The sequence below is a fragment of the Anas acuta genome, chromosome 1, assembly GCF_963932015.1.
Source record: "Anas acuta chromosome 1, bAnaAcu1.1, whole genome shotgun sequence".
NCBI lineage: Eukaryota > Metazoa > Chordata > Aves > Anseriformes > Anatidae > Anas > Anas acuta.
This window is the reverse complement of record NC_088979.1, coordinates 132,429,786-132,444,138: the sequence shown is the minus strand read 5'-3', so window position 1 is coordinate 132,444,138 and position 14,353 is coordinate 132,429,786. Positions and strand designations below refer to the sequence as shown.

General features: G+C 40.9%; 1 long non-coding RNA gene across 14 annotated transcripts in view; it reads left to right on the top strand.

Annotated features, from left to right (window-relative positions):
- The window catches only part of LOC137842946 (uncharacterized), an 80,455-nt gene that overhangs the window by 20,141 nt on the left and 45,961 nt on the right, over positions 1–14,353 (top strand). For 12 of the 14 annotated variants that reach the window (XR_011089288.1, XR_011089284.1, XR_011089286.1 and 9 more), the window contains one exon: positions 12,179–12,352. This is a non-coding gene — a long non-coding RNA (uncharacterized lncRNA). Of the gene's footprint in view, positions 1–4,738; positions 4,953–12,178; positions 12,353–14,353 lie in introns of all 14 variants that reach the window. The other 2 variants (XR_011089285.1, XR_011089299.1) reach the window with 1 other exon arrangement.

Here is a 14,353-nt window from a genome sequence, read left to right as displayed (position 1 = left end):
AAGTAAAGCTGAAAACTCCATCATGCCTAACCTTAGTGCAAAATTATTTTGGAACATAATTTAGCCTGATAAACTAGTAAAAATTGTGAAAATTGGTAAGCTGGGGATGGCTTTCCTCTATGCCTATTCAGCTGCTAATATGAACACATTCTGTTACCCTTTAAATTCTTCTGGAAAACTTACTGAGAAAGTGTAGTGCCCATTTCTTTACCTTACCAACTAATTGCCCTTTGCAGTGAAGAATGCCTTCTTGTTGCCTGTCTCAATGCTGGAGATTGTGTGACCACATGGACACATACCCAGCTCGTCAAAAGCCGTGGCTGCCAATAATAACACGCAGCAAAGCCTTCTGGCATGTAGCAAAGCAAAGAGTGGTGCATTTGAACTTGTTGAACCTAACCAGCTTTTGAATGTGAGTGAACCAAAACATTTACTGACAACTAGTTACTGTTATCTTATTTATACTGTAAAAACATGGTCTTCATAAAAACTGAAAACTGTTTAGGAATGACAATTTAAATTTTGGTATATCAGCACCTCCCAGGGTATTCTATTTTTTTTTTTTTTTTGAAAAGCACTTTCAAAAGCACGTTCAAAAAAATAGAATACCCTGGGAAGTGCTGATATACCAAAACTAAGGTTTCCATGTAAGCTGGGGAGGAAGGAGGTTATTTTAGCTTAGCTGTCACAGATTTCTTTCAGAAAAAAAAAAATACGGGCCTTCTCTATAGTTTAAAGTTAAGCATGTGTGCTCATCTGAGCTGGGATTTTGATAGTGTACAGGAGTATGTCTTGTCAAATCCAAGCTAAATAATTGTGATATATGGAGAAGCCTTATGTAATAGAACCACTGATCCTACTCTGCTAGTGTCACCTGAATTTTTGCTATTGATTTTAGTTAGTTCAGCTTTACCACCATATGCTTTTAGATATTGGTTGCCTCTCTAAATCTCTCTAACAGTTTTTTTTAATGACAAGAAAAAGGGTCTAGGGCAGGACTAGTAACTAAATGGTGACTTCTTTAAGCTTCCAGAAAGCAAAAGCAAACATAGGCTCCTCTGGTGCAATTTTAAACCTCTAAACAAGCTGAGAAGTGTCCAGCTCTGATAGCATACACTTACACTATGAGCAATACCAGATGGAGTTCACATGCCAGGACCTGGCTGGCAACTTGCTGCTACTGGTCACAGAGCAGAGCCTGTACGTCGGCAGGAGCAGCAGGGCCTCCCTACCCTTTCCAAACTGTCCGTGAGCCTGGACAGTCTTCTTGGGAGAGCCATTGGCACCGCACATAGACTACATAAATGAATTGCAGCCAATCTTCTGTAGTTCCTCCCTGCATAAGTGAGTCACCTGGAGAATGACAGGTTGGGTAATTAGTGCCCTTCCAGATTCTGTCACTTATGGAGGCTGCACAGAGAAAGAAGTCCACTCTCTGAAATCCTGAAATAGCTGTTTGTTCACTAATGGCCCATAGCTAAGACTGAAACAAACTGACCTGGAGATTTGTGCTTTCTGATTAGGGTCGAAGATCAATATGTTTGAAAGTCTCAGAAGAGTTGGTCAGTCAAACAGACCACAACTGTTTTGGTCTTAATCACTTAAGAAGGCTAAGATGGGTCTTGGCATTGACTTAGGACTTTACAAATAAATAAAGATAAAAACTGAAAAAGATGTATTTCCTGTCTATCTGTTTTGGGGAATTTAGTATTGAATGACCTTCTGGTGCTGAGTCCAATTTACTTGTTCTCACAGGCATGACATGCAGTAATACATTCTCTGCAATGAAAATCCATCATACATTTTCAGCCCAGCTTAGTTTTTCTCAGCATCTACTGGGACAGTGTTTCAGAACCATACTTTTCTTTTGTTACAGATCTCTCCAGGTTTCCTGGCTAGATTTATTTACGGTCGATTTATATTTTCATTCTGTGCCAACATTATCCACCAGCTTAAAGCATTTTCTCCCTGCATAATGCTAACATGAGGGCATTGAGTAGTGAACTGTAGGCAGTGATGACATTCCTGTCTTTGGCTTCTCTGTTCGGGGCACTAAAAACATGTTTGGTTGTGGGAGAGCTGCCCAGCCTGTGTTCACCTTAAGAGACTTCTTGCCTTTTCCTGTTTGAGTTAATTTTTCATTGGTCCAGATGATCAGACCTATTCATAATATTCAACACAAGTTTTTTCTGAGTGTCTCTTTTAATTGTACTTGGTACAAGACTTCTCTGCAAATGACTTGTAATTGGTTGCCTTTTAATAGAATAGAACACAATGATTCAGTTGGAAGGGACCTTCAAAGATCATTGAGTCCAGCTGCCTGACCACGTCAGGGTTAACCAGAAGTTAAAGCCTATTACTGAGGGCATTGTCCAAATGACTCTTGAGCACTGACAAGCCTGGGGCATCAACCACCTCTCTGGGAAGCCTTTGACATGACCACCCTCACAGTAAAGAAATTTTTCCTAGTCTGACCCTCCCCTGGCACAGCTTTGTGTTGTTCCCTGGCATCCAGTCATTGGTGACAGGGAGCAGAGACTGGCGCCTCCCTCTGCACTCCCTCAGAGAGCTGCAGGGAACAGGAAAGTCACCTCTTGGATCCTTTTCTCCATACCGGGCAACCCTGGGGACACTTTGTCAGCTTCTCCTCACAGGATATGCCTGCCAGCCCTTGTGCCAGCTTTGTTGCCCTCTTCTGGATGCTTTCAGGGACCTTAGCATCCCTTTTATATTGTGGAGACCAGAACTGCATACCAGGTGAGGCCACACCAGTGCAAAACATAGCAGGAGAACCACCTCTTTTCGACAGTCTAGTGCTGTGTTTAACGCACCCTAAAATGCAGTTTGCCCTCTTGGCTGCCAGGGCACACTGCTACCTCATGCTGAGCCTGCTGCTGACCAGCACCCCCAGCTCCCTTTCTATGGAGCTGCTCCCCAGCCGCTTACCTCCCAGTCTGTGCCTGTGTCTGGTATTGCTCCATCCCAGGTGTAGTACCTAGCATTTACCCTTGGTGAACTTCATGCCAGTGATTGCCCAGTGCTCTGGTCTATCTAGAGTCCTCTGAGGCTCTAGAGGCCTCTTGTCCCTCCATGGATTCAACAGCAACATATCTCCCAGTTTAGTATCATTGAACTTGCTGAGGAAGCATTCAACTCCTGCCTTGTTGATAAAAATGTCTGGACTGGCCCCAAAATTGAGCCCTGGGGATTGCTGCTGGTAACTAGTTGCTAGCCAGATTTAGCCCCAGTCACTATGTCCCTTCAAGCCCTGTCACTGAGCTAGTTCATCACCCAGCGTAGTAGGGACATGTTCATCTCACAGTTGGGCAATTTGTCCAGAAGGATACTGTGAAGGATGGTATCAAAGGCCACAGCAAAATCCAGAAGGATTACATCTACTGCCTTCGCTTCATCTGCCAAGTAGGTGTCCTCATCAGAGGAGATGAATTTAGTAAGGCAGGACTTTCTCTTGATGAACCATGCTGACTATGCCTGATATTAGCTTTATTCTTTAGCTGCCTTTCAGTGGCACCCAGGATAATCTTCTCCGTAATTTTTCCAGGAGCTGAGATTACTTTAACAGGTATATAGTTTCCCGGGTCTTCCCATGTACCCATCTGTAGATGGGTACAACAATGACAAGCTTCCAGTCAGCAGGGACCTCTCCATGCTCACAAGACCTTTAAGTTGTTAAGGTGTAAATATGGTATTCTGGAACTGAAAAGACAAAAAATTAGTCAAGCTAAGGGAAGACACCCTAACCGGTACACAGTCCTTCCTTTCTGTTTGTCCTATAATTATAACAGTAAAACTTGAATAACAAATGCTGTATTTTTTTGATGATAGTACCTAAAGAATGGCTCCTTGTAGATACAAATCTGAACAGTTTTGGATACTCTGAGACTACTATAACCGTAATAGATACAAGCTGTTAAATTTTTGCTGACTCATGCCTTATAACCATTAATTCACCTGTTTTGATTGTAAAACAGAGCATATATACCCTACCTTAATAACAAATATTTCTTAGCTCTTATGTAATTAGATCAGAAACTCTTTTATATGAGATGTAAAGCACAGAGAAATGGTTTGTATTTATAAGTGCTGGGACAGACACTTTTGTTCAGTAGCTGAAACTGAATCCTATATGCATTTATGGGTTTTATATGGTTGCTCATGCCCACGTACACTGAAAACACTTATCCTTCGTTTCTGGCTGAATATGCTTGGAGCTTGCAAGTGCTGTTCAGGTTTCAAGTATGCAGTCAATTGAGCTGTACTTACCCTTTCCACCTAAACTCCTCATAGTGTGGTTATAGCACGTCTGGAAGCAACTGGGCATGAAAACATGTATTTCTTTACAGATATTATCCTAACAGCCTTTTTTTTTTTTTTTTTCCAAACTACTCCTTTTCCCTCTAGTCTGTGGGAGATGGGTGGTACCATCAGACTGCCAGTGTAGCACTTTGGGTCTCCATATTGCCAGCCATCACATGGTCTGCTGTACCAGGAATGTGCTGCCAATGTGCAGCTCCTCGGAAAGAGGGCAAGTCACATTCCTGGTAGTACCCAGAAAACAATTGACTGAAACAACTGTGCTGGGAGACAAAGGATACTGACCACAAGTAGCAGAGTTCCTGCTTCTGTATTTCTGTCATGTGGAGTCTGACAATGTGCCAGTGTCCCAAGAGCTGAACTCACCGATCGTCCCCCATTATACTGCTCTTTTATAACAGAGAGAGAGGACAGAGCACAGGAGGCCCTGAGTAGTGAAATTTTCACCAGGAAAATGGAGGTGGCTCATCAGCATGCTGTCCCACCACGCATCCTAGGAGGAACCTTCCAGAACTGTTTCACATGTAGGTTCTCAGACACCTATAATCAGTGGGAACAGAGGAGTGGGAGTTTCAACACTGTACGTGATCTGCACCATATTGTTATTGCTTTGACAGGTAATTATGTCCAAAGGTGAGATGCTCTTGTGCTGACAGATGACTGATCAATTCTACAGGTATTTCAGAATTCTTTGAGGTGTGCTGGGCTGCCCAAGGATTTATACAGCATTTTGCTTTTCTCCTTTCCTACAGCATCTTTCCTCCACAACTCCTTGTTAATTTCTGTCTGTCTTCTTTAATGCCCCCAGCTGTGCCCTTAGTGGGTTGTCCACGCTGAAGCAGAGTATGGAACTGAGGTCAGCAGTGGAAGCTCTGTTTGTAAATCTTATCCTTCCACCACTTTTTCAGGGAGAAGAAATGTCATATTTACTTTAGACTTTCTTGAAAGTTTTAATAAAATAACTCTTTTGGCAATGATCTTGCTCTGATATGCTCCACTGTTTGTCTTATTGGGCTGGCACCTGCGGTTCCAAGGCAGCTGAGTTCACAAAAAAAAAAGGAAGAATATAAAAATGATAGTGTGCCAGCTGTGGACTTGTAATGCAGAAGTGAAATGAGAGAAAATTGTTGCTTGCTTTTCCTTTCTTTAGTGAAGAAAGGTGATGAGCAGAATGTTTTCGCAGGCACTTGAGGGTCTGAAGAGTGTCTGTGGGGCCATTTTGGGGCTTAAGCACATCTCTGTCACCAAGAAAGCATATCTCTGTCACCAAGAAAGGAAATAGAGCAGGGATGCATGATTCCATTGTTCCGAAAATGCTAAAGAAGAGTATAGATTACAAGGTGCTTTCTAACGATGCAAACACAAGAGAAACAAGAGGAGAAGATGTAAGACAGGTTGCAATGCAACAAGAGGTGAAAAGAAGAGTGACCTGAGATGCTGCTATGCATGGACCCTAGTAACAGATCCTGCATCGTCTGGCACGTGTGCAGTGAATCATCTAATAAGACAAAGTCCTGGCAACACAAGCTCCTCTGCTAATACTTGGTCAAACACATAGGAATGCACAAGCCCCTTCTTCAACACTCTGCAGAGCACTTTTGGAACCTGCATGCTGTCCAGCAGCTGAAATTATAAGTGTTTCTCAGGAGACAGAAGGCTCAAAAGCTTTCAAAAGGGAGACCAGCTCTTGTGGTCCTGGTCCCCATGAAATCTCAGGATGGCTTGGCACGCAGAAAGAAGTTGGGAGAGGCAGAAACCCTGTATACATCTGCATGTACTTTGATATTACATGCAAAACTTGGGAATTGTTTAATTGTACCTGATTTGCATTTTAATTTTATTTGTTGCACTCTGTGTGACACTACATGATTTTTTGTCTGTTAAATAAGAATAAGCAGCCAGCATAGTTTTCTACACATTCATTTTTCTTCCCAAAACATAACTGTGACTTTAACAAAGTTTTGTTTGGCATTTGCTCATTGTCTCTGTGTTTAGCATATATTGTTAGTTGTAAAGACATAAATTACCACTACCTTGCCAAGAGGTTTTATTAATATATCAGAAAACTGTAAGCAGTCTACGTAGGTCAGTTAGATGGCACTCCAAGAACATAAACTAGCAGTCACTATTTCCAGTGAGATTTTATATGGTTAGGAAATCAGTCAGCACCAATGTCATCCATAAAATTATTTAGGTGCGGTATACCTTATAAAGATCAGTGGTTCTTTCATTACAGGATAAGTAACATAAAAAAATCCCAAATAATACAGCAACCAATTTAAAGTGTTGTAACATATTAGTGCAGTGCATTCCACAATAAAGCAGAAACTACACAGCAAAAAAAGTGCTTGCATTTGAGAGAAATCACCCATCAAATCACCACAGCTGCCCAGCATATGAGCCCAGGAGACACTTTGAATTTTCATTTCCAGCATTGAACCTGGGTTTGTGTTGCTGAGAGGGAGGACATTAAGATGGATGTTTTTGTCATTTACTCAAATTACCAAGGAAGTCCACAGGAGTCCAAAATTCAGCTCATTTGTCTCTGTTGAGTGTTTTTCTCAGACTTCATATATATCACAAAGGGCACAGCAGCACATCACCGTAATTGTAATGTTTGTAATACTTCTATTAACTTTCAAAGGTAGTTCTAGAATAAATGCTGATATTGCTAAGAGTGTAATTAAATGATCTATAGGGCTCCAGATCACAGTGTTCCTTAAGCAGTGTTGGAAAGAACTGGAAGTGCTCCCCTAAAGCATGTTTGTAACTAACTGCTTGGAGAATGACAATAGCTGTGTGTGGTAGTTTTAATCAGGTGGGTGGCCAAGCTCCACCACAACCGCTCTCTCACTCCCTCTCCTCAAAGAGGAACGGGGAGAAAATATGATGAAAAGGGCTCAAGGGTTGAGATAAGAACAGAGAGATCACTCAGCAATTACTGTGACAGGCAAAACAATCTCAAGGGAGATAGTAAGATTTATTGCCTATTACTAACAAGTTGAAGAAATGAGAAAGAAAGGAAAAAAAAAAAAAAAACGCCTTCCCTCCATCCGCCCTCTTCCACCTCATCCTCCTGAGCAATGCAGGGGAACAGTGGAATGAGGGTTGTGGTCAGTCTATGGCACTTTGTCTCCACCACTTCTTCTCAATCACTCTTGTCCCCTGTGCTGTGGGGGACTGCTGTGGTTCTTTTTTAAACTGCTCCAGATATGAGTCCATACCACAGGGTCCATTCCTCAGGAGCAAACTGCTCCAACCTGGGTCCCCCACAGGCAGCACCTCCTGCCAGGTCACTTGCTCCTGTGTGGGCTCCTCTCTACAGGCTGCAGCTCTGGCATGGGGTCTGCTCCTGTGGGGGTCCTCCACAGGCCACAGCCTCCTCCAGGCCACATCCACCTGCTCCACCATGGTCTCCTTCACGGGCTGCAGCATGGAACCTTGCTCCACTGTGGTACTCCATGGGTTGCAGGGGGACAGCCTGCTTCATCATGGTCCTCACCACAGGCTGCAGGGGACTTCTGCTCCGGGACCTGGAGCACCTCTCCCCCTCCATCTTCACTAACCTTGGTGCCTGCAAGGCTGTTTCTCACTCCACTCACTCTCCCAGCTGCTGTGTGGCGCAGCATATTTTTTTCCTCTCTGTCTTAAATATGCTCTCACAGAGGCGTGAACAGCATTGCTTACTGGCTCAGCTCTGGTTGGGCCCTTACCTAACATGGGGCAAAAATGTTTGAATAAGGGAAGTCTACAGAATAGACAAAGAGTGATGATATTAAATCCTATAAAGTCTCTGCTTTCCAAATGGAAAGTTCAGTCTATCTGTAAGCAGTTCCTGTTATCTGAGAAGAAAATGAAGAATATTCACAATATATGACTGGATCAGACTAACTTTTGAAAAACGTGCTCATCTCATGTATATCTCTGTTGCATTTTATTTCTGAGCTAGTGAAACACCGTGTGGCCGTATAGCAACCAATTCCTAGTTTTTTCTTTCCTCCAGGAAAGTGAAATGGAAAACAATGAGATTTAATCAGGATAAATTGCCAGCATCTGGAAGATAAATCCATTGAATGCCCTAGGGTTTGGGTGATTCATTTTGTTTTGTGTTATCCAATTTAAATGCCACTCTATTTCTTCAAAATGTTTGATGCTCCACATCTCCTCCATCTTGTTTAGGAAGATAAATAAGCATATTACATTAGTCAATTGTTTAGGAGATTAAAGCAAATCAAGTCAGTCAGTACATCAAGAATTTCCAGCCCATGCTGAATTTCTCTTTTGTATGAAAAGAAACTCTACTTTTCTGTTTTAGAAGCTTTCTGATTTAGACGCAATGGAGGAGCTTGCAGCAGCAAGCTTCCTTGTCTGCTGAAGGTCTGATTTTCCAGGGCTTCTCATACTGCAAGGCATAGGCTTTGACGCTACCTATTAGCACTCTAAGATTTTAATATAGCATTCTTTAGGTATCTTAAACATGTAAGTATTTTTGAGCTGATGCTTTGCTTAATAAAATCTTTGACATATTCCTGAATCAAGAAGGTTAGAAGTGGAGGCTTTTTGTTAAGTTTCTCTGTTAGGAGCCTAAGCCAGATACTTTTCCAAAAAGATGGTTTCTAAAACACAGAATATGCACTTCACAAACTGCTCCTTCAATTTTAACTTGAAGGTGAGATTAGGAAACAAGAGATGTGTCTAAAATAATAATTTAAAACAACTATTTTGTTTTTATTGTGTTTGAATATCTAGGCTGTGATGGAGTATTACTTTCATCATAGCCTGAACATTCCCATAATGCAGCTGCCCACTTGTGTGATTTTTCTCTGCAAGAAATGATTTCCTTGGATTGTTTCTCTGATACCTCTGTGACATTCATCTTTGATCTTCTATCTATAAATGTTTGTGTTTTTTTTGTTTGTTTGTTTGTTTTTCACATAAGTAACCTCCTAATCTTGTTAATCTTATGAAAGAGTGCTGCTGCTTAACACCCTGGGACAGCAATTTCCATATGAATTATAGATATCTTTCTAATGTATTTGTTGGAGAAAGAATAATATGCATTTATGAACTGTCAGTGGACTTCAGTATATAATACAGTTGAGTTTTTAGAGTACAAAAGACAGTAGCACTGTGTGGTTGAAGAAGGTGATCTCTGTATACAGGCTGTTAGCCTTCACGTACAGTGGTTTTTGTCTTGCTCTCTCTCCAGGGCTCTATCAGCCATCTTTACTTTGCTTTTAATCATAATTTGTTATTATTACAACATTCCCTACAGAGACGAATGTTAACTGGTGACAAGTCTGTTTCTGGCAGTAAACCAGCCTCTTGAGTTCTTTAATTTTTTCTGCTGCTGAGATTCCCCTCTGTCACATGTAGCTGCTTAGTCCTAATTACTCTGCCCTTAAATTGACTTAATTATTTGACTTAATCAATTGACTTGTTCAGGAACATAGCTTGTTACTTTCTGAACTAGAAATGAATAATTCTGTCTAACATGAATATTGTTTTAACTCTTTCTTTTACTTTTTCTTGTGTTTCCAGTCTCACTAGTGTCTTCTACTGCACAAGCCTTATGCATTAAGAATTTTATGCAATTAAACCCTACGCAGTTGGCTTTGGCCATTACTGTGCACGCTACAGTTTGCTACGTTGAACTTAATTTACAAATTGATATGACTTCTGGCTGCAGTTTAACCTTACTAAATACAATGTGTTTATTATATTTTGCATCAGTATAATACTGTTGCTAAAAAATAGTGTTGGCTATTAGATCTGTTTTGATTGATCAGAAGCATATTTATTACATATATATCATAAAATGTGTTCTGTAAGTATACTATCTTTTCGTGCTGGATATTTAAAATGACTTCAGCTTCTCAATGTTCTCTGTAAATGCAGAACATGTAGGTTTTCTGCAACAGAAAAAGCTTCCTCTTGCACAAGAAAAGGACATTGTGTGTTCTACCTAGTTTCCTTTCACTGTAACGGATCCTGGCATCTCCCTCCATTTTCTGCTTGCCTTTCCCCCTTACTAGTTTAATTTGGTGTGCTGCTTTAATAGAATCATAGAATCATAGAATATCCTGAGTTGGAAGGGACCCTTAAGGATCATCAAGTCCAACTTTTGACACCGCACAGGTCTACCCAAAAGTTCAGACCATGTGACTAAGTGCACAGTCCAATCTCTTCTTAAATTCAGACAGGCTCGGTGCAGTGACCACTTCCCTGGGGAGCCTGTTCCAGTGTGCAACCACCCTCTCTGTGAAGAACCCCCTCCTGATGTCAAGCCTAAATTTCCCCTGCCTCAGCTTAACCCCGTTCCCGCGGGTCCTGTCGCTGGTGTTAATGGAGAAAAGGTCTCCTGCCTCTCGACACCCCCTTACGAGGAAGTTGTAGACTGCGATGAGGTCTCCCCTCAGCCTCCTCTTCTCCAGGCTGAACAGGCCCAGTGCCCTCAGCCGTTCCTCGTATGTCTTCCCCTCCAGGCCTTTCACCATCTTCATAGCCCTCCTCTGGACACTCTCCAACAGTTTCATGTCCTTTTTTTACTGTGGTGCCCAGAACTGCACACAGTACTCGAGGTGAGGCCTCAGTACACAGTACTCGAGTACACAGGCCTCACCTCGAGTACACAGTACTCAGTACTCGAGGTGAGGCCTGCTTTGATCTGTCTCATGTTTTCTCTAGCTGCCATTGTAAGATGTCTCATATGCATAGGACATACTTGTGCAACTAATGTACAAGTGTGTTCTTTTCATTGCTCTGCTTGGCATTAAACCATTTTGTAAGATCCCTGGGGCAGAGCTGTTACTTCTCTTTGCCCATATGCCACTAAACACATTGTGAGTACTCAGAGAATAAACATGCATGCAGAGACCACCTCTGTTAATGCTAAATAAAGTTTTATAGTTAAATGTTCATATGCCAGGAAACGTGAAATTTATAACCAAATTAATAACCTTACTTATTCCTTCCATGGAACAGTGAAGTCAAAGCCCTCTAGTTCAGCAAGTCCAAACAGTTTTATTTTGTGAGATTTACTTCTTTAAAAAAATGCAAATATAATGAGTTTTTGTCCAACAGAATCCTCAGATAAAATTTTCATTGGACATTACCTAATATTGGCATAGGTAGCGTAATCTCCAGCAAAGTCTGTTGACCTATGCAATAATGAGTTTATCTGTGTTACAAAACCCTATTGCAGGGTTTTCCTGGAACCAAGAATGTAGAGTTTTAGCTTAGCATTTTCATTTTGGGGAATAAATCTTGCTTTTGTAACTTTAGTGCTCCGAGAATGCACGGCTCTGCTCCTCTCAAGTAAAACACACAAGTAAAACACACTCCTAAAGACTTAACAGGCACCAGTCAGCCAAGGGTCAAATAATGTCTTCAGTAAGGTTTTGTACAATTCCCACTGGCTGGGAATTTTAAGCAATGGAGGAGCTTGCAGCAGCAAGGCACTGAAATGTGTTCTATCTTGTTGCAGTGGGCTTCAAACTTCGTGTGCTGTGGACCCACTGCTATAAGACCTTCCTTCTCAGGGTAGAGCGATCTCATTGGTTCTGTGAAGGACTATTTTCATCAGTAAAGTCCTTCAGAAAGGCATGATTTTTCTTCTCACGTTCATGGCTTTGTTATTCCAGGCTTTTATAAGGGGCACTCATTGCAGCAGGGCACATTCACCCCGTAAATATCTGGAATGAGAGCTACCAAACAAAAGAAAGTACACAGTAAGCCTTAATAATGCAAGTATGTTAATATAACTGAGTTTGGTTGGATGAAAATCATTCTTGAACTAAATTCATTCCCAAACAGTAACTTCTTGCATCTTTGCTTGTCACAGGTGCTTCCAGTGGAAATAGTTTGGGACATTATCACTGCAAATGATGCAAGTCTGAAGTTCATCTGGCTGGTTAACAGTGCAGGATGATAGCTTCTGGCAGTTTCTCACCATGTTTCTCCAAGCACAGAGGATTTGAACTGTGATAAATGCTGGAAAACATCAAACAGCTGTCAGGTATGTTGACAGTGGAAAATTGGGAAGGAGGGACTGTATGTGTTATGTACTGGAACTGAATTTGTTCACACGATGATTTTGTTCCATCTATAATTAAAACTGAGCTCAACCCAGAAGTTCTTTTTTGCTCAGCTCTCACTTTCCATTTAGCTTCTGCCTGGCAAAGAGGAGTTGGTGGTCCCCACACAACCTCCCCTCCCTGCATCCAGAGCCCCTCTGGTTATGCCAAAATGATATGCCATTCACAATGAACTTGGCAGTATTTCATTATTCCTTCTTCCTTACATTTTTATCATCAGTGACGCCGCAGCCAAGCCTTGTGCACCTCTGGATAACATTTATGCAAATTATCGACTCAGTTATTTTGTACATTTGCTAATAATTTGCATACAACTGTCCAATTTAGCTTAAAATGTGCACACTGAGCACTGGGGAAAGGCTCAGAAGCGAGGGGCCAGATGTCTGTTGGAGTCTGCCCACAGTAACCTTTTCTCATCTCTCAGTTTCTCTGCAAAATGGGAAGTAATACAAATTGCCTTTCTCCAAAGGAAAGACTATGAAGCTTGGCTGTGCAGTGAGCAGAGCAGAGATGCAGAAGTGTTTCCAGCAGTAGGCAGGAAAGGGAATATCAAAATGTGTGGTCATTGCTACAATCCTGCTCGCCTTCCTTTTGCTCTTTAAGTCAGCCATGCATGTGAGAGTATGTTAATCATGTACTCTCCTTGCTCTTCCTCTCTTTCGTCCTCACTTTCTATCCTTACCTCTCTGCTTACCTATTTGTGTCCTTCTGATACAGGAAGCTGTGCAGCAAATGTTGATACTGAACCTTAAGATAGCCTCCTTTTGACGTAGTAGTAAATGAAGGAAAAAAGTCTCCCTGGTAATAAACTGAGATTGTGCTGTTTGGGTCCAAATATAATGGGAAAGTCATTGGAAGAATGAATTCTGTTTTAGAAGTAAACAGATTCCTACTGCAATATGCCAAAGACTGAATTTGGTTTAATAGTAAGAATAATATAAACATTGTCAAAATTTAGGGTTGTAATCATTTGAAAAATAAGGCTGTTTTTAATCAGATGGAAAAAAAAAATATTTATTTTATTGTAAGTTGCTGTCATCACCTTAGAACTATATTGTTTTTGTTCAGTGCCAGCAATGCAAATAAATCCATACTGTGATGTTTTGTGTAATGCTGGCAGTGGTGGGTTATATAAACTTGAAAATTGATGGTCTTCTGTTGCTTTGCTGTGTTCTTGCCTATGCCAATGGTACAGCTGTTGGAAGTGTTTGTTAGAACTGAATTATTTGTTTTTAATGAGAAAGGATTGCTTACTTAAGTCTTTGGGCTTTTTTTTTTTTTTTTCAGTATACCAGTAAAAAGCGCAGGGGAAATTCTTTGTGACTGTGTGTACACATATGATGCATTTAGAAAAATTGCCTACAAATGAAATAAACCTAGAGCCTTGTCATCTTAGTGGAGTTTCTAAACTCACCAAGGAAAGAAACAGTAAACTTTCCAAATGTTTGAAATAAATTGGATGTAATTTTGCTGCTTGCTCAGTTACTTAGGACTCTTGGTTTTCAGCCTACAAATATTCATAGCTACCTTTAAAAAAATGAACATTTCTAGAAAGTGTCTGTACTAATAATTTGTTGTCATTATTTGCATAAGCAATTTGATGAGCTAAGTGGATAAAGTGGTAAGAGTAGGAACATGTTTTTCCATATAAAATGTTAGGTGTGATTATGATGCAGGACATTTTTCTTTCATGAGCTCAATAACATATACAGTTGTTCCAAATAATCCTCATAAAAGTTAAGTAATCTTTAAAACAAAGATCTCCCTTGAAAATATGAACTATGATTTGCTATGGGAGATGTGCAATTTAGAGTAAACCTAAAGAATTTATCATTCTTTGTGAAACTTGTTTGTCCAGAGTTATGAAATGCTTCATTGGCACTAAACATTTCTGGTTTGATTGGGATTTGTGTTTGCTTTTT